Source organism: Cricetulus griseus, chromosome 10, assembly GCF_003668045.3.
Source record: "Cricetulus griseus strain 17A/GY chromosome 10, alternate assembly CriGri-PICRH-1.0, whole genome shotgun sequence".
Lineage (NCBI taxonomy): Eukaryota > Metazoa > Chordata > Mammalia > Rodentia > Cricetidae > Cricetulus > Cricetulus griseus.
In genome coordinates, this window is record NC_048603.1 from 28,497,092 (window position 1) to 28,506,154 (window position 9,063).

Sequence of the window (9,063 nt, forward strand, 5' to 3'; positions counted from 1 at the left end):
TGGAGGTCAGAGAACACTTTGGGAAGTGATTCTACACACACACACACACACACACACACACACACACACACACACACACACACACACACACACGGGTCCCAGGGACTTGAACTCAGGCTGTCCAACTTGACAGCAAGCCCCTTTTAGCCACTGAATGATCTCACTGGCCCTCAGTTCCCAGTTTGGACAGAGCTTTATTCTTCGTCATTCCTGTCTCTCGCAGTCCTGTTTTCTCTCTTTATCTGTTTGTGCCTGCATGCCTTACCTTCTGTCGCTGTGACACCAGGGAGAAAGGCCTTATTCTAACTCACACATCAGGAGTACCGTCCATCTGCCAGAGATAGCCAGGCAGCAGAAGCTTCAAGCAGCTGGCTCTGTGTGACACCACAATCAGGAAGAGAGAATGACAAACGCCAGCCCTCAGCTCACTTTCTCCATGTGATGCAATCCAGGATCCCCTGCCTCGGGAATCAGGTACAGCAATCAAGACAAACAGAGGTTCACCTTGCAGGCTAGTCTAGAGTCTATCCAGTTGACACTTAACAGTAACAATCACACGGTTAAACGTTTATGAACCGTTTGGGTTCTAGAAAGCATGTCCTTTTAGCTTTTAATGTCCATATGCAATTCTTTTTCCATGTGTGTGTGAGTGTGCAAGCGTGCACATGTCGGGGGTGGTCAGAGGACAGCGTATATAGTAAAATAGAAATGAAATTATATAGTACAACTGGAGTTAAGTAAGAGTAGAGGTGGTTCTCTCCTACTGTGTATGTCCCAGGGATCTAACTCAGGTCAACTGTCTTAGTCGCAAGCTCCTTTATCTCCTGAGCCATCTTGAGAGCCCAGTCTGATGCATTTCTCCCTTGCTTCCTCCCCCCCCCCCCCGCCCCTGCCTTGAAAAACGGTTTTCTCTGTAGCCCTGGCTATCCTGGAACTCACTCTGGAGACCAGGCTGGCCTCGAACTCACAGAGATCAGCCTGCCTCTGCCTCTGGAGGGCTGGAACTAAAGGCGTGAGCCGCCACCACCACAGGCCATAATCTAATTTCTAATGGAATCATGTTTTCATTGCTTCCATGTTTATTAGTTATAGGAAAAATCCCCACGCATCTTGGTTTATTTCTAAAGTGGTCTCCAGAATGTTATTTTAACACAACGGACCATAACTCATTGTCATCTAAATTTATCTCTGTGCTCGAAGCTGGTCCAGTTTTGGCCCTGGGGTTCCTGTCAAGCTGGCTTCTGTGCCTTTTTGAAATCTTCCATAATCGTTTTCCTCTCTGCTTCTCACATTTCTTTGGCTTAGCTCGACATTCCAGACTTATCAACCGTTTCTCCAAGGGGCCTGGTTGCCTTCACTGGATAATGGCCCTCAGAGGCTGAGCTCTGGGCTGCATAGGTGTTTCATTTTTCTTCTTGGTTATCTGTGTCTTCTTTTTCAAAATAATCAAACACGCATGCCTTCGCGATACACAAGGGTTCTTTCTCCTCAGTCTTCAAGGGAAGAAAAACAACTCGAGGAGGGTGGGCTGTCACAAATCCCCCGAGGAGCCAAAATTCCTTGGCCCTGGAAGAAAAAAATTTCATTTGCCAACTTTTGAAATGCCAGAGGAAGTGGCTCCCAAACAGAGGCTGGCCCAGGAAGTTCCTTGGGGGGGGGGGGGTGGAGGGCCAGGCACAGCAGGAGCGGAAGCTGTCCCTCATCCTCAGAGGGCAAGGAGGTCTGAACAGTGCCCGTTTGCTGGGTAGGAACAGCAGGCCCAGAGTGAAGACCCAGAGAGATGGCCTCACAGAGATGATGCCAACAGGAGAAGACAGGGCGGGGGGGGGGGGGCGGGGGGCCCTAGCCCACCCTGACTTTCTACTGAGACCCTCCCCACCAAGCAACATGGCACCCCTCTCATCTTCCTGTCCCCCGAAAGTGTCCCTCTATCCTTGCCCTGAGAACCAAACTGACCTGTAAGAGGGAAGGACTTGCCGGGGCTATGGTTAAAGAGTGCTGGGGTTAAAGGCAGTGTCACCACCGCCTGGCTGTAAAACTTTTTCTTAAGGGTTGGCGATTTAGCTCAGTGGTAGAATGCTAGCCTACCTAGCAAGTTCAAGTCCAGTCCTCAGCTCAGGGGCAGGAGGTGGACACTTTTTTTCTTATAGAAACTTTATCTGATGTGGAACCCATGTGTCTTCTTATGAAAACCTCTCTGCGGAACTCTGCCTGGCCTCCTGGTGAGATCTGGTCTCATAGCCCTGTCCCCTTGCTTCTGTGTGAGCTTAGAGAGCACTGTGGTGTTTCGTTCCTGTTGCCCCTAAGCTAAAACTGCCTTTACGATGCAGTTCAATGTGTACCAGAAGGGAGGGAGAAGGGGAGGGCCAACGAGGGGAGGAGAGAGGGAATGGGCGAGGCAGATCTAGCTCAGTCAGTAAGTGTTGGCTCACAAGCTCACAAGCGTGAGTCTACTCCTCAGTGAGAAGATCCACCTTAGTTGGAGAGTACCAACTAGTGAGAGACTTTATTGGGGGTGGGATGAGAGAGACAGCCCCTGAGGAATGACACTTGAGGTTGACCTCTGGCCTCCACCAGCATGTACACATATGTGCTCTGTGTGTGTGTGCTTTGTCTATTTGTCTGTCTGTCTGTGTCTCTTTCTGTCTGTCTGTCTCTCTATCTCTGTGTGTGTCTGTCTCTCTGTCTCTCTGTGTGTGTCTGTCTGTGTGTGTGTGTGTGTGTCTGTCTCTGTGTGTGTGTGTCTGTCTCTCTGTCTCTGTGTGTGTGTCTGTGTGTGTGTCTGTCTGTGTGTCTGTCTCTCTGTCTCTGTGTGTGAGTGTGTTTGTCTGTGTGTGTGTGTGTGTGTCTAACTCTTTCTCTATGTCTCTCTCTGTGTGTCTGACTGTGTGTCTTTTTCTCTGTCTCTCTCTGTCTCTCTGTCTCTGTATGTGTCTGTCTGTGTGTGTGTGTCTGTGTGTCTGTCTGTCTGTCTCTCTGTCTCTGTCTCTGTGTCTGTCTGTGTGTGTCTGTCTGTGTGTGTGTGTGTTTGTGTGTCTGTCTGTCTGTCTCTCTGTCTCTGTGTGTGTGTGTCTCTGTGTGTGTGTGTGTGCTTGTGTGTCTGTCTCTCTGTCTCTCTGTGTCTGTCTGTGTGTCTGTCTCTCTGTCTCTCTGTGTCTGTCTGTCTGTGTCTCTTTCTGTCTGTCTCTCTATCTCTGTGTGTGTCTGTCTCTCTGTCTCTGTGTGTGTGTGTGTCTGTGTGTGTGTGTGTCTCTGTCTCTCTGTGTGTGTGTCTGTCTGTGTCTGTGTGTGTGTGTGTCTGTGTGTGTGTGTGTCTGTCTCTCTGTCTCTGTGTGTGAGTGTGTTTGTCTGTCTGTGTGTGTGTGTCTGTCTAACTTTCTCTATGTCTCTGTGTGTCTGACTGTGTGTCTTTTTCTCTGTCTCTCTGTCTCTGTGTGTGTCTGTCTGTGTGTGTGTGTGTGTGTGTGTGTGTCTGTGTGTCTGTCTGTCTTTCTGTGTCTGTCTGTGTGTCTGTCTGTGTGTCTCTCTGTCTCTGTGTGTGAGTGTGTCTCTGTGTGTGTGTGTCTGTCTCTTTCTCTCTGTCTGTCTCTGTGTGTCTGACTGTGTGTCTTTTTCTCTGTCTCTCTGTCTCTCTGTCTCTGTCTCTTCTGTCACAGCTATAACTGAGGCTGACTAGGGCCAATGTTGGTAAGAAGGATCCTGGAACACAGTGATTTGGTCTGAGACAGACTCAGTGAAGGGGTGGAGCACACAGGAGCTGTGGTTCCATGCTAAGCACGGCATCTGTGGTAGAGTTACGCAATGGTTTCTAATCGAGAATGTTCTACTTGATATAGATATAGCCATATGAAATTATTGTGGCAAAGACACTAAAACTGTTTGGGTAAAAGGATGACATCTGCCACCCTGCCCGTGAGGTGGATGGAAAAGGAGGGAAGGGGGGATCCCTCGTCAGTCTTTCTGCAAGATGAAATATAAAAACCTTCTCTGGGATGGAGGGAGAGGGAGGGTGGAGAACAGGGAGAGACTGGTATCTCTCAGTTGGAACACCACAAGGATTTTCCCTCATGATTAAAAATGTCTCATAAGTGATGAGTTAATTTTCAGAATTATTCATAAAGTCTGATTCAAGGGAAAAAAACCACACCAAAATAATGTGAGCTTTCTATGAACACACAGGAAACATCTTGTAAGGTTCTGAAGAGACAGATTACAAAACAGCTAGAAATTGGGGTAGAGGTGCTTCCCAGCCTGGTCAGGGTCCTGGATTCGAGTGTCACATTTGCACACTGGGAGTGCACATGCACACACGTGTTGTATGTGTGTGTGAGAGCATGCCTTGGAGGGCATGTGGAGTCAGATGATAACTTACTGGAATTGGTTCTCTCCTTCTGCCATGTGGGTCTCAGAGATGGAGCTTAGACAATCAGGCTTGGTGAAAGGTACCTTCGTCCACTGAGTCACCTGTCTGAAACTTTTCAAAGTGTATTCATTAACCACTTTCCTGATGAAAGCTATTTCCTGTCATTTAAATGTCATTTAAAAGAAGAAGTTCTTTTTCTTTTGTTTGTTTGTTTGTTTGTTTTTCGAGACAGGGTTTCTCTGTGTAGCTTTGGAGCCTGTCCTGGAACTAGCTCTGTAGGCAAGGCTGGTCTCGAACTCACAGAGATCCTCCTGCCTCTGCCTCCCAACTGCTGGGATTAAAGGCATTTGTTACCACTGCCTGGCTGCAACAACAACAAAAATTATGGTTGGAGAGGTCACTACAACATGAGAAAGTGTATTAAAATGTTCCAACGCAGTGAATTCAATTCCATTACAAGAAAAAAATATATATTTAGGGCTAGAGAGATGGCTACTTCATAACTGTAATTTTGCTACTGTTATGAATCATATTGTAAATTTCTGATATGCAGGATATCTGATATGGATAATTATATCTTGTTTATGCTCTAACAAATAAAGTTTGCCTGAAGATCAGAGGGTGGAGCTTGCCTCTAGTTAACCATAGAGGTCTGGAGGTCTGTACAGACAGACAGGAAGTGATATGGCTGGGTGGAGAGAGGAATATAGGAGGGAGGAGACAGGAACTCTGTCTCTTTTTGGCTGGGAAGTTATCGAGGTAAAGGTGGCTGGGGCTGGTCCTTCAGCGTTCCCCTATATCTCACTCCAGGCTTTTATTATAAAGACCTGTTAGAACTTGTGTTACAGATATGTGACCCCCCAAAGGGGTCCAAACGGGTTGAGAACCACTGCTCTACACCCTCTCTCTCTCTCTTTCTCTCTCTCTCTCTCTCTCTCAAACAAAACAAAACAAGAAATCATGACATTAAATAAATCACATAATTTATCCACAGCTCTTGACCCAGTAGAATGCTAGCTGCCTCTTCCTCATTTTATTTTATTATAGTATAGTGTGGATCCAATGTTCATCCAGTGTTCCCGTCGGGACTTCCTAAAGTCTTTCCTACTCTATAAAGTCCAGACCAAGCTTGGCAGTGGTGGCGCACACCTTTAATCCCAGCACTTGGGAGGCAGGGGCAGGCGGATCTCTGTGAGTTTGAGGCCAGCCTGGTCTCCAGAGCAAGTGCCAGGACAGGCTCCAAAGCTACACAGAGAAACCCTGTCTCGAAAAACAGGGAAAAAAGAGTCCTGACTAGAAATGGGGAGATAGCTTAGTTGACAATGCATTTTCCTTATAAGCATGTGACCCTGAGCTCAAGCCCCAGCACCTAAAATGACAGACAGGGTGGCACATGCTTGTAATCCCAGCACTGGAGAGGCAGGGGCAGGTAAACCCCAAGGGCTCGCTGTCCAACATAACTGGTGAGTTTCAGACCACTGAGTAGGCACTGTCTTAAAAAGCAAGGTGAACCTCTGACTGCCACTCACAGCTACAGCCACATAATCTGCACCCCTACACACACACACTCTCACACATACACACACTCACACACACTAACACATACACACTCACTCACACTCACACAACACTCACACTCACACACATACATACACACTCATGCACTCACACTCACACAAACACACTCACACAACACTCTCATACACTCACACACATACACACTCACACACATACACACACTAACAAATACACACTCACACACACACAACACTCTCACACACTCACACATACACACACTCAACATACACACACACACACACACACACACACACACAAATACAGAAAGCCCAAACAGGAAGGACTCTGCTCTTTGCATCCTTGAGTCTTCTACAATGTTACAGCCTGCACAGTGCTGTCTGCAGTCAATATTTAATACATATGCAATGGATTTGGATTTGGAGCTCACAGGGAAATCACTGAAAATTTACTCTTGACCTACCTTGAGTAAGTGAGTGTACATGGGACTGGAGAGAGAGTTCAGGGTTAAGAGCACCACCTGCTCTTGCAGGGGACCCTGGTTCAGTCCCCGGCACCCGCGTAGTGGCTCCCGACTGCCTGTGACTATAATTCGCAGGGATCACGGAGCTTTTCTGACCCCTGCAGGTACCAGGCACCAATGTGTCCGACGTACATCCATAGCAGGCAAAGCATCCACACACATATAAGTACATCTGAAGAGAGAAGTACACAGTTCCTGTCATAAATGATTGAAGGTCAAGAGAAAAGGTTGAGTGTGCGCCACAGCGCAGAGACTGGATTTTCCCATTCTCTGACTAAGATTCAGAAAGAGCCATTGGCTTCGTGTCAGACCCTCCCATCCTGTGTCTTTGAAGGGAGCTGTTAGTAGATCTCACTTCAGAGTCCCCGAGGAAGAACAAATGAGCTTGTCCAGGGCGTGGATAGCCCTTCGTCGTGACTATAATCATTCTTGTGGTTGTAAGAGAAGACAACGGTGATATTTGTGAGATTTCAAGCTGCCTAGGAAAGACCCAGAGTGTGTCTAACTAGATCATATTTTTTAAATTCCCTAGGAATACTTTTTAATCATAATATTTGTTTAAAATGTGACCTCTTAATTGATAGAGAAATATTTTAATATAATGGATAAGGAGAAAGATGCCGGCCTTGCTTTGAGCATCAAAATGCACCATCCTAAATTTTCCAGTGAGTGATATCCTGCAGCTAGGATGCCAAGGCTAGCCGATTCATTGTGTCATCATTCAGTCACTGGGTGTCTGGTATGTACCACTGCACACGGCACATGACACAAGGGCCATTTCTGACGATCTCAGATCTCATAGCGATGATTTTGTGCCCTCAAAGTACACACATCACAGATAAAAGAGAGTATGAACGATTCCTTTTTGTATTAAAACTATAAAGCCAGGAAAAGAGACACGCAGAAAGAAGGTTTCCTATGAGTCTGGTGTTAGAAAACAAGGCATCAGTTCTGGTGCACCCTTGCTGGGAGTCGGAAAAAAAAAAAATCTGGATAGAAAGAGTTCAAAAGCATTAGAAAAATGCAAAGCCGTGTTTTCACTTAATCTGCCTAGCAGAGGGTAGACTCTGCATAAACCAGGTCCCAGACAGCTAGATTGTAATGGGCCTGGACTCAGGAATCAGAAGCATGCAGAGGTCTGAGGTGTTGAACTTGACACCCCCCGCCCCATGACTTGGACAAAAGGCCAAGAGCAATAACAAGGCAGTGTGGGGGACAGTAAGCTACCGTGGATCTGTGCTCTTACATGTGTCTAGCCCCGCTGGCAGCACTCTGAGGAGGGAGAATTGGGGGCTAAGCAATGACTGCAGAGCACACGGTCCCAGCTACGGGTCATGCTGGGTGGTGTGGCCCATGGCAACAAGCTCCTGAGGCAGAGGGGCCTGGAGGCCATCCTCACCTAGACTGACCTGTCTCTCAGAGCTGCCTGAGCAGTGACTGACTGTACATCCTGCCCTGATCTGTGGGTTTCCCAGTAGCTCACTGCCCAGCCAGCACTCTGATTCATCCAAGCTGTCCCATGTGGGGGTGGGGAGGTGTCTAAGAATCTGTCACTGCCAAGCAGCTGAGCAGAAATGGAGGGCTCTGGTGTACGGGTCTGCACGGCACCTGTCCTTTCTTTCCTTTGGCCTTTAAACTATTTTGGTGCAATACATGCTTATTATTGAAAGAGCAAAATATGCAGATAAAACTGTACCATCCTCCTCCCCTGACTTCACCATCCAGAAACAACAGCCTGAATGTTTTGCTTTATTCCTCCTTTGGGTGTGAAGAGTGTGTTGTGAACAGGGCAGGAAGGAGGGGAAGTAGAGTTTAAGAAATCCAAGTGCCCTGTGTGTTTCCGAGAAGTGGTAAGGCTGTTCCATATGAAAGTGTGCTCTGTAATATTTTTTTGTATTTTGTGTGTGTGAATATGTGTTTATGTGTATGGGCACATTCCTGCCATGGGTGTGTGTGTGTGTGTGTGTGTGTGTGTGTGTGTGTGTGTGTGTGCACATTCCTGCCATGGGTGTGTGTGTGGTGTGTGTGCTGTGTGTGGTGTGTGTGTGTGTGTGTGTGTGTGTGTGTGTGTGTGTGTGTGTGTGTGTGTGTGTGTGTGTGTGTGTGTGTATGGGCACATTCCTGCCATGGATGTGTGTGTGTGTGTGTGTGTGTGTATGGGCACATTCTTGCTATGGGCATATGTGTGTATGTGTGTATGGGGGGCACATTCCTGCTGTGTGTGTGTGTGTGTGTGTGTGTGTGTGTGTGCACATTCCTGCCATGGGTACGTGTGTGTGTGTGTGTGTGTGTGTGTGTGTGTGTGTGTGTGTGTGTGTGTACGCGCGAGCACATTCCTGCCATGGGCACATGCTTGAAAGACAGAGGATACCTTTCAAGTTGGTTCTCTCCTTCTGCCATGAGGTCTCAGGGATTGAACTTGGGTCCTCAGGTTTAGAGGCAAGCGCCTTTGTCACTGTGCTCTCCCACCAGCCTGAACATGTGCTTTATATTCAGAGTGATGAGGGGCTGGAGAGATACTTGCTGCTTCTTCAGAAGACCTGGCTCCAGTTCCCAGCACCCACATGGTGGCTCATAACTGTCCTTTCAGTTCCAGCGGGATCCAACTCTTTTCTCTGGCCTCCTCCAACCAGGCACGCAC

General features: G+C 47.6%; 1 long non-coding RNA gene across 1 annotated transcript; it reads right to left on the bottom strand.

The window, feature by feature from the left end:
* Positions 1 to 1,080: 1,080 nt before the first annotated feature.
* On the bottom strand, positions 1,081 to 6,574 carry LOC118239378. Its single transcript, XR_004771347.1, has 3 exons — positions 6,363 to 6,574; positions 4,373 to 4,474; positions 1,081 to 1,566 (listed from the first exon to the last, which is right to left on the bottom strand). It is a non-coding gene; the product is annotated as an uncharacterized LOC118239378 (long non-coding RNA).
* Between the last annotated feature and the right edge of the window lie 2,489 nt (positions 6,575 to 9,063).